Source organism: Muntiacus reevesi, chromosome X, assembly GCF_963930625.1.
Source record: "Muntiacus reevesi chromosome X, mMunRee1.1, whole genome shotgun sequence".
Taxonomy (NCBI): Eukaryota; Metazoa; Chordata; class Mammalia; order Artiodactyla; family Cervidae; genus Muntiacus; species Muntiacus reevesi.
This window is the reverse complement of record NC_089271.1, coordinates 62,714,310-62,731,008: the sequence shown is the minus strand read 5'-3', so window position 1 is coordinate 62,731,008 and position 16,699 is coordinate 62,714,310. Positions and strand designations below refer to the sequence as shown.

General features: G+C 48.1%; 1 pseudogene; it reads right to left on the bottom strand.

Annotated features, from left to right (window-relative positions):
* Positions 1-4,626: 4,626 nt before the first annotated feature.
* Positions 4,627-5,339, bottom strand: LOC136154330 (phosphoethanolamine/phosphocholine phosphatase-like; annotated as a pseudogene).
* Positions 5,340-16,699: the final 11,360 nt, after the last annotated feature.

Below are 16,699 nucleotides of genomic sequence, written 5' to 3'. Positions count from 1 at the left end.
GCTTGCCCTCACAAGCATATAATATTTCTTTCTGTCTGTTTACATCATCTTGAACATCTCTCATTAGGATGTTATAGATTAGGATCTTTATCCCTTTCCTACCTCTGCCTTTCCCTTTTGGTAATCATAAGTTTTCAAAGTCTGTTTCCATTTTGTTAATAAGTTCATTTGTACAATTTTTTAGGTTCCACATGTAAGGGACATTTGTGTTACTCTTTCTGACTTTCTGCACTCAGTATGGCAATCACTATGTCCATCCATGTTGCCCCAAGTGGCATTATTTCATTCTTTTTATGGTTAAGTACTATTCCACTGCATATGTGTACCACATATTCTTTATCCATTCCTCTGTCGATGGATATTTAGGTAGCTACCGTGTCTTGGCAGTTGTAAATAGTGCTGCCATCAACATTGGGGTGCATGCATCTTATAGATTTGTGAGTACAGCTCTTTGGTCTCCTTAGGTTTATTCCTTGGCATTTTATTCTTTTTGATGGGATGGTAAGGGGGATTGTTTATTTAATTTCTCTTTCTGAAATTTCATTGTTAGCATGTAAAACTGCAAGAGATTTCTGTGCATTCATTTTGTATCCTGCAGCTTTACTGAATTCATCGATGAGCTCTAATAGTTTTCTGGCAGCATCTTTAAGATTTTCTATGCACAGTATCATGCAAACTGCAAGCAGTGACAGCTTTATTTCCTTTCCAACTTGGATTCTTTTATTTCTTTCTCTCTGATTGCTGTGGTTAGATCTTCCTTACTATATTGAATAAAAGTGGTGAGAGTGGCCATCCTTCTCTTCTTCCTGATCTTAGAAGAAATGCTTTCTTCTTTTTACTATTGAGTATGATGTTATCGGTAGGTTTGTGAAATGTGGCCTTTTTAATGTTCAGATAGGGCCCCTCTATGCCCACTTTCTGGAGAGTTATCACAAATGGATGTTGGACATTTTTCTAAAGCTTTCTCTGCATCTATTGAGATCTATGGATTTGTGGATATTGAAAAATTCTTGCATCACTTGGATGAATCCCACTTGATCATGCTATGTGGTCCTTTTAATGTCTTGCTGGATTTGGTTTGCTACTGTTTGGTTGAGAATTTTGTGCCTATGCTCATCTTTGATATTGCCCTGTAACTTTATTTTTTGGTGGTATATTTGTCTGCTTGTGGTACCAGGGTGATGGTGGCCTCATAGGATGAGTTTGAGGAGTGTTCTCTCCTCTGCAAGTTTTTGGAATAGTTTCTGAAGGATAGGTATTGACTCTTCACCAAATGCCTGACGGAATTTGCCTCTGAAGTCATCTGGTCCTGGCCTTCTGTTTTATGGAAAATTTTAAATCAGAGTTTCAATTTCAGTACATATGATGTCTTTCCTTATAGTTTCTATTTCTCTCTGGTTCATACTTGGAAAATTGTACCACTCTATATGCAGATCAAGAAGCAACAGTTAGAACTGGACATGGAATAACAGACTGGTTCTAAATAGAAAAAGGAGTACGTCAAGGCTGTATATTGTCACCCTGCTTATTTAACTTACAGGCAGAATACATCATGTGAAATGCTGGGCTGGAAGAAGCACAAGCTGGAATCAAGATTGCCGGGAGAAATATCAATAACCTCAGATATGCAGATGACACCACCCTTATGGCAGAAAGTGAAGAGCAACTAAAAAGCCTCTTTTTTTTTTTTTTTTTTTAAATATTATTTTATTAGTTGGAGGCCAATCACTTTACAACATTTCAGTGGGTTTTGTCATACATTGACATGAATCAGCCATATAGTTACACGTATTCCCCATCCCGATCCCCCCTCCCACCTCCCTCCCCACCCGACTCCTCAGGGTCCTCCCAGTGCACCAGGCCCGAGCACCTGACTCATGTATCCCACCTGGGCTGGTGGTCCGTTTCACCATAGATAATATACATGCTGTTCTTTCAAAACATCCCACCCTCACGTTCTCCCCCAGAGTTCAAAAGTCTGTTCTGTACTTCTGTGTCTCTTTTTCTGTTTTGCATATAGGGTTATCGCCACCATCTATCTAAATTCCGTATATATGTGTTAGTATACTGTAATGATCTTTATCTTTCTGGCTTACTTCACTCTGTATAATGGGCTCCAGTTTCATCCATCTCATTAGAACTGATTCAAATGAATTCTTTTTAACGGCTGAGTAATATTCCATGGTGTATATGTACCACAGCTTCCTTATCCATTCATCTGCTGATGGGCATCTGGGTTGCTTCCATGTCCTGGCTATTATAAACAGTGCTGCAATGAACATTGGGGTGCACGTGTCTCTTTCAGATCTGGATTCCTCAGTGTGTATGCCTAGAAGTGGTATTGCTGGGTCATATGGCAGTTCTATTTCCAGTTTTTTAAGAAATCTCCACACTGTTTTCCATAGTGGCTGTACTAGTTTGCATTCCCACCAACAGTGCAAGAGGGTTCCCTTTTCTCCACACCCTCTCCAGCATTTATTGCTTGTAGACTTTTGGATAGCAGCCATCCTGACTGGCGTGTAATGGTACCTCATTGTGGTTTTGATTTGCATTTCTCTGATGATGAGTGATGTTGAGCATCTTTTCATGTGTTTGTTAGCCATCTGTATGTCTTCTTTGGAGAAATGTCTGTTTAGTTCTTTGGCCCATTTTTTGATTGGGTCGTTTATTTTTCTGGAATTGAGCTTCAGGAGTTGCTTGTATATTTTTGAGATTAATCCTTTGTCTGTTTCCTCATTTGTTATTATTTTCTCCCAATCTGAGGGCTGTCTTTTCACCTTACTTATAGTTTCCTTTGTTGTGCAAAAGCTTTTAATTTTCATTAGGTCCCATTTGTTTATTTTTGCTTTTATTTCCAATATTCTGGGAGGTGGGTCATAGAAGATCTTGAAAAAGCCTCTTGATGAACGTGAAAGTGGAGAGTGAGAAAGTTGGCTTAAAGCTCAACATTCAGAAAACTAAGATCATGCCATCTGGTCCCATCACTTCTTGGGAGATAGATGGGGAAACAGTGACAGACTATTTTTGGGGGCTCCAAAATCACTGCAGATGGTGACTGCAGCCATGAAATTAAAAGACACTTACTCCTTGGAAGGAAAGTTATGACCAACCTCGATAGCATATTGAAAAGCAGAGACATCACTTTGCCAAGAAAGGTCCATCTAGTCAAGGCTATGGTTTTTCCAGTGGTCATGTATGGATGTGAGAGTTGGACTGTGAAGAAAGCTGAGCGCCGAAAAATTGATGCTTTTGAACTGTAGTGTTGGAGGAGACTCTTGAGAGTCCCTTCGACTGCAAGGAGATCCAACCAGGCCATCCTAAAGGAGATCAGTCCTGGGTGTTCATGGAAGGACTGATGCTGAAGCTGAGGCTCGAGTACTTTGGTCACCTCATGCGAAGAGTTGACTTACTGGAAAAGACCCTGATGCTGGGAGGGATTGGGGGCAGGAGGAGAAGGGGACGACAGAAAATGAGATGGCATCACCGACTCGATGGACATGAGTTTGAGTCAACTCTGGGAGTTGGTGATGGACAGGGAGGACTGGCGTGCTGTGATTCATGGGGTTGCAAAGAGTCAGACACGACTGGGCGACTGAACTGAACTGAAATGAATTGAATAATTGGTCCATTACTTCTAAGTTGTCCATTTCATTGGCAAATATTTGCTTCCTGTATTCTCTTAGAATCCTGTATATCACTTGCAACTTACATCTCAATGTCTAATTTTATTGAATTTAACCCTCTCCCTTTTATTCTTTTTTTTTTTTTTTTTCTTTTGGCTTTCACTGGCTCTGCTTTTAAATCATCATGGCTTTCTGTTCCATTCGGGAGGGGAGGGGTTCAGAGGGTCCAGTCGGCGGGACGACTTTGGTTCAGTCCCTGGTTTCTTGCTGCATAGAAGAGGCTGGGGTGCAAGGAGGGGACGTGGTCGCGTGTTCTGAGGTCCCTGGCTGGCGGGACCCGAGCCCTGGACAGTGTGCTACCTCATTCCACCACCAGGAGGCGATTGTTCCCTCTGGGATTTCTTCCTGTGGGGACGCTGACAGCGTGCGTGGGGGGGGGTTGGGGGGGAGGCAGGAGTGTAGTGTAGGGTCACAGAAGGTAAAGCAAGACCTAGGCCTGAGACTGGCGTCGGTGGAGAGCACCACCTCTCCGCGGGGAGTCTGGGGCTGAAGGGGCGGGGGGAGGAATTTCAGGACCTGGGTCCCCCTGACAGAAGTCTAGGGGAAGGAAATCATGCGGCCCAAGGCAACAGTTAATGCAACACAGTGGGAGATGTTCCTTCTCTACCCTGCCAGGCAACCTCTTCCCCCCAGTTGGGAAGGGGCAAGATTTTTGGAAAACACTGCTGCCTGCTTGGGTCTGCGCACCACCCTGGTGGGGCCAAACTCTAGAATTCGCTTGCAGTGGAACTGCGGGAGACAGCCAAGCTGGGTTAACTGCATAGACGGGGACAGCTCCGAACTCTCTCCTCCAGCCCCCAAATGGACGAGCTCCGGATGCCCGAAATTCCCGGAGGGACCCACCAAAACGAAAGGGAAAGGGACTAATAAAACTAGGTTTGTCTTTCCCTGTCCCCAGCCCCCTGGCCCCCTTCCCGCTGGGCGCCCCCTGCAGGCCGCGTCCTCAGCACGTCTTCAGCACCTGTTGCAGATGGAGGCGCACTTCGGTGGCATTTTCCCAGGGTACCACGCTGGCGCGAAAGGAGCTGGGCTCAGCCTTCTGTGCCTCCTGGATAAGGCGGTGCATAGGGTAGCCGCGGCGCGGGAAGGCCACATCGCCACCGGCCAGCAGCCCCATGGGACAGAAGTCGTTGGCGCCGTCGCCCACGTAGGAAAGGCGCTCGAAGTGCACGCTGTCGTGGGCCCGCTCGCGCAGGTAGTCGCTGAGCACCTTGTGCTTGCACGTGTTGGCCGGGCAGCGCGCGCAGCTGAGTGAGTGGAAGGGCTGCAGCGCCAGCAGCCCCCGAGCGTCGGGCCCTGAAGTGTTGCTGAAGATGCGGCGGAACAGGCCTTGGTGGCCGGCGGCGCACAGCGCGCTCTCCACGCCAAAGGTGTTGGCATCTGAGATGAGAATAACCTCAAAGCAGGAACCCTGCTTGGCCACAAACTGCAGCATTTCTCCCATGCTGGGCGACAGCGGGATGGACTCGTAGACCACGCGCAGGTCTCGCGGCCGCACGCCCTGGTCACCCAGGTACTGGAAGACGCGCTGCTTGTACTCGTTGTAGAAGCCCTCGCGGTAGGTGGCACGCAGGCTCTCTGGGAGCTGTTTTCGTCCACGATAGTCTCATCAAAGTCGAAGGTCAGGAGGAAGCGCGGCGAGCCCTGCGCAGCCATCCCGCTGTCCCTAGACAGGCATCGGAGGCCAGCAACTGGAAAACACCCGCTCACTGTCAGTACATCACCCTGAGCACCACCTGTAGGGATTGTTGGCCTCCAGCTGTCGGTCCAGAGCTCCTGACCACCATACAAGGTCCATGTGAGGGTGCCCAGCCAGGTGGCTTTGTTTCCACCACTAACATCCACCTGATCCTATCCCCTCTCCTGAGCCCCAGGAACCGCTCAGTAAAAACAGCCCATCAAATAAGCTAAGGACCACAAGGCCCTTGCTAGGCATCCTCTTAACTATCCCTCATGATGCTGGAAAGGTTACAGATATTATTGAAGACCTAGAAAGGGTAATCAACTTGTGCAAACATCACCCACTATATATGGCAGAGACAGACCTCAAAACCAGATCTCAGAGTCTGAGACCAGTGTTTTTTTCTCTATATGTTCATTGCCCCTTTCTTGTGTATGGTACATCATGGCTTACAAATCAGCTTCACTCATATTCTGTCCTTGCTCAACACAATTCCATGGATCCAGCAGATGAAAAGGACTCGAGAGATTAAATAACTTGCCCAAGGCTACCATGTTTCTATTGGGCAAAGCCTGGTTCATGAACACTTGGTCACAGCCTTGCCTGCCCTCTGTCCTCAAAAGGGAAGAGGCAGATGCCCAGGGCTGGGCATCCACTGCAGCTGAAGGGCTAGGACCCCTGGGTACCACAGGTGATCTAGGACTGTCTCACTCAGTGGTGCTTCTAGAGACTGGCAGTCCGCCAAGAGTCAGGTTGATATTTCTGCCAGATTTTGCTATGTGACTTTGGGGACAGGATTTGGCTTCCTGGGGCCTTCACCAATGCTGCTTCAAACCTACAACTCCCAGTTGCTCCCCTCCACCCTGGGTTTAAATGAGAAACTAGATGCAGCTGGGACACATCTGGACCACTACTGCGAGCCAGACTAGACAGGGGCAGGAGCAAACGTCTGGCTGGCTGCTGCCCTCTGGTGGTGAGAGTGGGTTGACACTGGGTACCCCTCTGACTTTGTCAAGGTGACTCTCCCCAGACCATCCCAGGACAGCAAGGAAAATCAACAGCTTCTCAAGAAAGAGACTGGGACTTTGCAGGAGCAGGGCACCAGTCAGAGGAAGGGCTCCCTCCATCTTGAGGTACCCCATCTGTCCCCACTCCCTGGCTACACATGGAATGGGGGTTTCAGCCTTTTCCCTAAGCATTTGTAGTCTAGGAATCTAGTTGTGGCCAAAGCTCTGGAAGCTTTCTCCTGAGTGACTGAATCCTCTTGTGGTCAGCAAATAGTGTCTCTCAGAGGAAAGGGGGACAGGACCTCTGAGCTTTTCCAGCCGGGTGGGAAGCGGCGGCGGCAGAGGTCTGTCCCGGCTGAGTTTGGAGTGTGAAGAGTAGGGGTACACGGGCTAGCTGAGGTGTTTGGGCTCAGGATGGAGCAAGGGGTGCTTACGGGAATTGGAGGGGATGCGGTGTCTTATCCACCCCCGGATTTCTGGGCTTCGGCTCTCACGAGTCCCTCCAGTCCGGAGGGGCCGTGGATGACGTGCGTCTGGGCCGTCCCCTCCACTTGCCCCCCATCCCCCCTCCCTTTTATTCTTGATGGGTCTGGCAAAAGGTCTATCAATTTTGCTTATCCTTTCAAAGAACCAGCTTTTAGTTTTATTCACTTCAGTTCAGTCACTCAGTTGTGTCTGACTATTTGCAACCCCATGGACTGCAGCACGCCAGGCTTCCCTGTCCGTCACCAACTCCTGGAGCTTACTCAAGCTCCTGTCCATCGAGTCAGGGATGTTCTCCAATCATCTCATCCTCTGTCTTCCCCTTCTCCTCTCACCTTCAATCTTTCCCAGCATCATGGTCTTTTGCAATGAGTCAGTTCTTCACATCAGGTGGTCAAAGTAGTTTCATTGATCTCATCTGTTGCTTTCTTAATCTCTATTGCTTATATCTCTGCTCTGATCTTTGATTTCTACCCTTCTGCTAACTTTCCATTTTCTTTGTTCCTTTTTCTCTCATTGCTTTAGGTGTAAGGTTAGGTTGTTTATTTGAGGTTTTTCTTGTTTCCTGAGGTAAGATTGTATTGCTACAAAATTCCCTCTTAGAACTGCTTTTGCTGCCTTCCCTAGGGTTTGTGTTTTCCCTTTCATTTCCCTATAGGTATATTATCATTTACTCTTTGATTTCTTCACTGACTTCGCCTCCACATGTTTGCTTTTTTCTACAGTTTTGTTTTTTGCTGCAGATGCTTTCTACTTTTTATCACTGTTCAAGAATATGGGTTTGTTGTTGATGTTCAGCCGCACAGTCGTGTCTGACTCTTGGCGACCCCATGGGCTGCAGCTTGCCAGGCCTCCGTGTCCCTCACCATCTCCCGAAGTTTGCCTAAGTTCATGTCCATTGCATCGGTGATGTCATCCAGTCATCCCATGCTCTGATGCCCTCTTCTCCTTCTGCCCTCAGTCCTTCCCACCATCAGGGACTTTTCCAATGAGTCAGCTGTACATATCAAATGACCAAAATAATGGAGTTTCAGCTCAGCATCATTCCTTCCCAATGAGGATTGTTGATTCCGCTTAAGATTGACTGGTTTGAATTCCTTGCTGTCCAAGGGACTCGCGGTAGTCTTCTCCAGCACCACACTTTGAAGGCATCGATTCTTTGGTGCTCCGCCTTCTTTATGCTCCATCTCTCAAACCGTACATGCCCACTGGGAAGACCATAGCCTTGACTATATGGATGTTTGTCAGCAGAGTAATGTGTCTGATTGTCAACACACTGTCTAGGTTTGTCATAGCTTTCCTGCCAAGAAGCACATGTCCTCTGATTTCATGGCTGCAGTCACCATCCACAGTGATTTTAGAGCCCAAGAAGAGGAAAGCTGTCACCATTTCCAACTTCCCCCCCTCTAATTGCCATGATGGAATGGGGTGGGATGCCATGATCTTTTTCTTTTCAATATTTAGTTTTAAGCTGGCTTTTTCCACTCTCCTTCTTCACCCTCATCAAGAGGCTCTTTAGTTCCTCTTCCTTTTCTTCCATTAGAGTGGTATCATCCCCATATCTGAGGTTGTTGAGGTTTCTCCTGCCTATCTTGATTCCAGCTTGTAAATCATCCAGCCCGGCACTTCTCATGATGTGCTCAACATATAGATTAAACAAACAGGGTGACAGCAGACAGCCCTGTCATACTCCTTTCTCAATCCTGACCAATCAGTTGTTCCATACAGTGTGTGTTTCTTCTGGACCCACATACAGGTTTCTCAGGAGACAGGTAAGATGGTCTGGTATTCCCATCTCTCTAAGAGCTTTCCACAGCTTATCATGATCCACACAAAGGTTTTGGCGTAGCTGATGAAACAGAGGTAGATGTTTTCCTGGAATTCCCTTGGTTTCTCTATGATCCAGCGAATGTTGGCAACTTGATCTCTGGTTTCTCTTCCTTTTCTAAACCCAACTTGGACATCTGGATATTCTTGGTTCGCATAATGCTGAAGCCTAGCATGCAAGATTTTAAGCATTTCCTTACTAGCATGGCAGACGAGTGCAATTGCCTGATGGTTAGCATATTCTTTGGTACTACTCTTTTTGGGAATTGGGATGTGGATTGACTTTTTCCAGTCCTGTGGCCACTGCTAGGTCTTCCACGTTTGCTGGCATATTGAATGCAACACTTTGATGGCATCATCCTTTAGGGTTTTGAGAAGTTCTACTGGAATTCTGTCACATCCACTAGCTTTATTAAGAGCAGTGCCCTTTAAGGCCCACTCGACTTCACTCTCCAGAATAGGTTGCTCTGGGTGGTGACCACACCATCACAGTAATCCAGTACATTAAGATCTTTCTTGTACAGTTCTTCTGTATATTCTTTCCATACCTTCTTGATCTTTTCAGCATCTACTAGGTCTCTTCTGCTTCTGTCCTTTATTATGCGCATCTTTGGGAAAAATATTCCCTTAATATCTCCAATTTTCCTGAAGAGATCTCTAGTAGTTCCTCTTCTGTTTTTTCTTCTAATTTTATACACTGTTCATTGAAGAAGGCCTTCTTGTCTCTCCATGCTTTTCTTTGGAAATCTGCATTTAGTTTGATACCTGTCCCTTTCTCCCTTGATCTTTGCTTCTCTTCTTTCTTTAGCTATTTGTAAGGCCTCCTACCACTTTGCTTTCTTGCTTTTCTTTTTCATTTGGATGGTTTTGTTCACAGCCTCCTGTACAGTATTACAGACCTCAGTCCATCTTCTTCAGACACACTGTTTACAAGTTCTAATCCCTTGAATCCATTTGTCGCTTCTGCTGCATCTTCATAGTGGATTTGCCTTAGGTCGTACCTGACTGGTCTAGAAGTTTTCACCACATTTTTAGGTTAAGCCTGAATTTTGCTATGTGAATCTGATGATCCGAGCCACAGTTAACTCCAGGTCTTGTTTTTTCTGACTATATACAGATTCTCCATCTTCAGCTACAAAGACTGTAATCAATTTCATGTTGGCATTGACCATGAGGTGATGACCATGCATAAAGCTGTCTCTTGTGCTGTTGAGAAAGGGTATTAGTATCTCAATAATATGGAATTACTTACAAGGTCTCTGGCCACTATAAGCACATCCTCTTATGGTACCACCACCACAATCGAAACAAAACCGTTTTCATCACCTGCAAAATTGCTTCTGGGTTTTTGTCAGTTAAGCCCTTATGTCAATCCCCAGAGGCAGGCAACACCCCATCTGTCTTCTCTATATATAGTTTGACCCCCTCAAGAATGTCGAGTAAATGGAATAGGCAGTAGGTCGACTTACCCACGAGGATTCTGTGAGGGAAAAGGATATACAGGTGACTCCTGGATGTGCAATGTACATGTCACCTGAGTATAGTGAAATGGGTTGATTGTTACCTACCTATTTGTCAGACTGAAGGCTTACCCTGTCTATAATGTGTATATGTGTTGTCTGTTTAACTCATATTTAATTCAATGCAATTTCTCTTCTATGTTTGGAAGGGTTGTTTTATGAATTAGAAATGGTAAATCTTTTGAAAGAAAGTGAATCTTCTTTGTAAAAGTCCTCCATCTGCATCTGAGCAGTATTACCAGGATGTCAACATTGATTGCACAAGCACAGGTACAACAAGCACACTGTAGTCACTCAAACGCTGCTCCCTGGGTCACACAGGGACAGTCCACCTGGCAACCCTGGCAGGCCCAGAGTACCTGGCCGGACCTGCCCATTGGAGGTGAGAGTGTCCCCACTTTAAGTCAGCTGAGTAGCAGCCTTTATTGCATCTGCAAGCTTAACCAACTGCTATCATGCAAAGGAACATATAAGCCAACTGCAGGGATTAGGACTTGGACATTTTGGGGCATGATTACTGTGCCCACTGCAGCTAGCGCTCTCTTCAGGGCTCACCTACTGTAAATTCTTTGTTTGTGCCAGTGTCCCTCAATAGTCCAGAGAAAGCGGTAGACCTGGGGCTGGTGCTGGTGGGCTGGGGTGTGATAGGGAGGGAGCGTCTTCCCTGGAGTTGGACAGGCAGCAGAACCAGGCAGGATGGGGCCTAGGGCTCTCCAAGGCTGAAGGGGAAAGGCAACAGGGATGCCCTGAATGAGGCCGGGCTACTGCATTCCTCCTACCCCCTGGGGCCCAGATGGATTTCTTTAACCTGTGCCTCAGGCCCTGCCACAGATTTCCCACTGGAAGTGGAAGGCTTGGGGCTGAGCCAAGGCCTGTGATGTCTATGTTTCCAGCAACATTATAGTGAGGTAGTTGGTCTGAACTGTGTGCTCAGAGGAGGAAAGGGGGCCTGGTAAAAAGTGAACGAGGGGTTGTGTTCACACCCTCACACCTCCACTTCCATGAGCTTCTCCACTTCCTCACCCTGGTGACCACACTCCCGGGCCCCTCTCTGCCCAAGGGTGGGACTGATGCTGGTGCTGGACTCCCCGGGCACAACTTACCTACATGTCTCAGTGGCCAGAGACCTCAGCTGGACGGTCTCTGCCAAATTTACTCACTCGGACAATAGCTAGAAGTGCTACACCATCAGGCAATAACCACTGGGTCAGCTCTGAACTAAGTGATCAAGCCCACCTGCTCCAGGGAGGAGTCTGAGAGTGGACGGAGTAAGTCCCACCCATGTTCTTTTCTGACCCTGAGGTGTCTACTATTCCAACCCACACGTAGACTGTCCACCTCACCTCATTCCAACAGGCCTGGAAGGGAATCAACGTGAGAATATGGGCGCAGTGTTCCCCATTGTCCAGGTGCAGTCACTCCTAAATTCGCTTCCTCATGGCACCCTTCTTGTGCCTGCCTCGGTTAATTCATCTTGGGCGGTCTCCTATTTCTAAGATGAGCAGCAGTATCCCTGGTGCTCTCCAGAGCCACCCTTCCCATTTTCATTCATCCACACCCTCAGCAGTTGGCAGATATCATAGAATGGCAAGGTAGGATCCAGGGCCTCCTCCAGCGACTCCAACTCTGTGAGAGTCCCAACACCCTGTCCTGAGGTGTGCTGACTCCTGCATCATCCCTGTCCTACATTTTGGGAACATGACATCACCCCTTGAATATTGGGGGTCTGACCCTGGCTTCTGCTCACACAATGCCTTACAGAATCTGGACCAGTCTCTACTTTCTTTTCTCCCCGAATCACATCCTTATGCCTCAAGGGCATTATCCTTGCTGACGTTTATTCACACAGAGAGATATCCAGGCACCAACTCTGAATGTGCTACCTTCCATCATACCCCCTTTTGTGTAATAAAACCCTGGTCTTTCAGGAATGGTGTCAGGCAGAACCTACCCTCAGTTCACTCAAACACAGATCTGTTCTTTCAAAACATCCCACCCTCGCCTTCTCCCACATATTATCAAGCGTGAAGCAGATCACCAGCCCAGGTTGGAGGCATGAGACAAGTGCTTGGGGCTGGTGCACTGGGAACACCCAGAGGGATCAGATGGAGAGAGAAGAGGGAGGAGGCATCAGGATGGGGAATACATGTAAATCCATGGCTGATTCATGTCAATGTATGGCAAAAACCACTACAATATTGTAAAATTATTAGCCTCCAACTAATAAAAATAAATGGAAAAAAAACACAGATCTGTCTCTCTGAGTCTCAGGCTGGCACAGTCCTGGAGTGCTGGCTGAGAGAAAGGAAGTGCTCCCCAAATTCCAGCAGTGAGGAAATTGAACACAGAGTTCAGACTCATTGTCATGTGCCCTAAACAAGTAGTCTGGCATTTCTCCAAAGAAGACATACAGTTGGCTAACAAACACATGAAAAGATGCTCAGCATCACTCGTTATCAGAGAAAGGCAAATCAAAACCTCAATGAGGCACCATTACACACCAGTCAGAATGGCTGTTATCCAAGAGTCTACAAGAAATAAATGCTGGAGTGGGTGTGGAGAAAAGGGAACCCTCTTAACACTATTGGTGGGAATGCAAACTAGTACAGCCACTATGGAGAACAGTGTGGACATTCCTTAAAAAAATGGAAATAGAACTGCCATGTGACTCAGCAACCCCACTCCTGGGCATACACACCGAGGAAACCAGATCTGAAAGAGACACGTGTACCCCAATGTTCATCGCATCACTGTTTATAATAGCCAGGACATGGAAGCAACCTAGATGCCCATCAGCAGATGAATGGATAAGAAAGCTGTGGTACATATACACAATGGAATATTACTCAGCCATTAAAAAGAATACATTTGCATCAGTTCTAATGAGGTGGGTGAAACTGGAGCCCATTATACAGAGTGAAGTAAGCCTGAAAGAAAAACACCAGTACAGTATACTAACGCATATATATGGAATTTAGAAAGATGGTAACGATAACCCTCTATGCAAGACAGAAAAAGGGACACAGATGTATAGAACAGACTTTTGGACTCTATGGGAGAAGGCGAGGGTGGGATGATCTGAGAGAACAGCATCAAAACATGTATATTATCAAGTGTGAAACAGATCGCCAGTCCAGGTTGGATGCACGAGACAAGTGCTCGGGGATGGTGCCCTGGGATGACCCAGAGGGAAAGGATGAGGAGGGAGGTGGGAGGGGGGTTCAGGATGGGGAACACATGTAAATCCATAGCTGATTCATGTCAATGTATGGCAAAAACCACTATAATATTGTAAAATTATTAGCCTCCAACTAATAAAAATAACTGGGGAAAAAAGAAGTAGTCTGGGATACTGAGCTGGGATACTCTGGGAAATATCATTTGTTGGAAGATCTGTGTCATGGGTCTGGTGAAACAGTATTTGACAGGGACCCTGCAAGAACAGAGACCTACTAACCATACTCACCATAGAGCATGATGGGCCCATTTCCACTCAAGGGTATAGAGAGGCTCAGGCTGGAGGCGAGGGTGGTCAGCTGGCTAGGGCAGGGAGGATGTGAAAAGACTGAGGACACCACCATCCATCTCTGGCTGCCAGGGTGCAGTCTGACCTGGTTGGCACCAAACAGATGCGTCTCCTGACCTCCAGCCCAGAGACTAGCCTGTCTCCTGTGTTCCCTGTACCTTCCCTCCTGCTCCCCAGCTCACTGGGTCCAAGCTTCATGCCCAAGCCCTTTATTGAATCCAAAGAAGGAAAAGGGAAACTATTGGTGCCTGAGTCTCAGGGGTGAAGGCTAAAGAGGAGATGAGGACTGTGTGCAGGTTCCAGCGTGCAAGGTGGGACTGGGGCGGGAGTGGGGATGGTATGGGCAGTAGGGACTCCAATGAGAGGGCAGAGCCTGGGAAGGGCGAGATGAGGGCAACTGTGCCTGTTTCCACCTGCTGAACTACACATTCAGGCAAGGTCACCAATGGCAAGTCATGGGAGGGATCGAGGGTGCTCCAACAGGAAAAGAGAGTGGTCACGGTAAATAGGACAATGAGTCCAGTGTGGCAAGGAGGATGGCTTGGAACTCTGTTAAGGGGGTCATGAGTTCCTTCCGATGGGGAGGAAGAATGTCAGCGATGGATGGGAACTGGCAAATCCTTGAGGAGGGTGTTTAGAGAACTAGAAGAGGGCCTTTAGGGAAATGGGAGGATGTGCCAATGTGGCCAGACAAGGCCCTCAGTGAACCCAGACCAGGGGTATCCGTTGCCCTGCTGGCCTGGATGGTAGCAGAGGCTGACCCAGAGTCCCCAACACAGGATGCCAAAGGTACTGTTCTGCAGCAGGATCTGATATGGAGTGGCTCCCCACCAGGCTTTGCCCCACTCCCCCAACCCCTACCCCACAGAGAGAGGGCAGAACACAGAATATGAGAAGTCCTTTAATCAAAAACTGCTGTGAGACTGGGGTGGAGAGGGGGCAAAACAAGGGGCAGAGGATGCCCTGGTGGAGGCAAAACAGGAGGCAACAAGGTTGGCCACAGCTCACCAGCCCCAGAGGTAACACCTGCTCCTCTTGCAGAAAGATGTTGGTCTCAACCTATGAAACAGCAGAGTCAGGGAACAACCTCAAGACAGGGCCAGCCCACAACCCTGCTCAACAGCCAGGACTGTGGGAAGGGGTATGGTGTGTGTAACACTCACTTCAAAGGATCTGGAACTTGTCAGCCAGGTGCTGCATGGCGGCTGCAATAGGGAAAGGCATAAGAAGGTGCTCCAGACAGAGGGATATAGAAGCATGTCCCCTTGTCCCTGTGTGGAACAACCTAGCCCTACAACCTGAAACCCACCCCACTAGCCCCAATTCAAAGAGCTCTGGGCCTGATCACTCCCCACCACCTGAGTTCAATGTGGAGCTATTTCCTAAAATGAACCAAAATGTGCCAGCAGCTCTCAAGTTCAAAAATTGTTCACAAACAAACAATCTAAGAGGAACCTTAGAGGCCACACCAAGCAGCAGTTAAAGGGAAAAATCAACATGGGGTCTCCACAAGTCCTGTCAGAAGGAGCTCTCTAGGACTCATCTGGCGGACAGAGTGTGCACGCAGTCCACACAGTACTTTGCTACTTGTCTGCACGCCCAGCTAAACATGCACCGCATGCTCCAGGGACAGGCTTGATAAGTTCTCCTCCCCACAGGAATGCTGATCCCTGCGAGGTCCCCTGACCTGCAGCCCACCCCACCCCAAGTGCACATCCCGCTTCTGCACTAAGAACCCGCTGCTCTCTGTCCCTGGTTCCTGATACTGTATTGCTCTTTAAGGTCATCCATTTCTCTCTGTAGCACCAGACACTAGGCCAGTAGACATGGGAGGAAGAGAAAAGGTTAGTATAGACTGCCCTCCCATCGCCTCCTTTTTCTCCTCTCCCCAGGGCCATCCATCCAAACACCAGATGTCTAGAATGGCAAGGGAAAGACTTTTCTCAGTGGACAGGAGGTGGGCTCCTTCTGAGGGGTGTGGGATGGGGACGAGGCGGGGAGGCCCACACATTTCAGTTGCACTTGGATCCAGATTCCACCATGAGGATTGGGTGTGCATTTCAGGAGCCAGAGGAAGCCTTACCTGAGGACAGTCCAGCATTCCCGGTGGCTGCTGCTTCCTTTCCCGTCTTGGGGAATGGTTGGTTGGTTTCTGGTCACCTGAGAGGGAAAGGACACACAATCCAGCTTCCCAGGCTCCTAGTGAGGTGGAAAGGGTCAACCAGACTCTAACGTGAGGTGAGGCAGCACCTCGATCTGCTGGCAACAAGCCTCCCCTGCTCTGCCTGGCAGGCTACACTTTCTCTATGGGCCTGCCTCCCCTGTTCCCCAAGGGCTGCATTTTAACCACTGCGGTCCCCAAAGACTGTGGTTCTGGGTTCGGGCCTCTCAGAGCTGCAGCCACAGCCAGCATCTGGGAGAGCAATGTGGGTGAAGAGCACTTGACAGGAAAGGCTATTAGCCTGCAGGTCTATGCCCAGAGCAGCTGTTGGGGCACTGCCACCGATGACCTCTGCCAAACAAATCCCACACAGAAGGTGATGGGGCCAGGGCCAGGCCTGTTGGTACCCTGTTTCCCATGGGAGAAGCTGCCTGAGAGCAAGGCTGAGCCCCTGAGAGAGAGAGAGAGAGAGAAGTTTCTGCCCTCACCCCCTGTTCCCTCCCCCCATATCAAAACCCAAGACACTCATCTGAGGGTTCAGGTCCTCTGGGAACGACTTCTCCCGGGTTCAGGGTCAAGGGCTCTGAGTTTCCTGGATTTTGGGGGTCTCTGATGTTGAGGTCATCACTGCTGGGTTCTCCATGATGTGCCCACAGAGAAGATGGCCATGCCCAGTGAGTGGGAAGCTAAAACAAAGATTTTTCACCAATCTGGTCTAACGGTGTGTGTGTGTGTGTGTGTGTGTGTGTGTGTGTGTATCTATGTATGTGTGTACCAGTGCATTTATATGTCTGTGTCTGTGTGTGTGTGA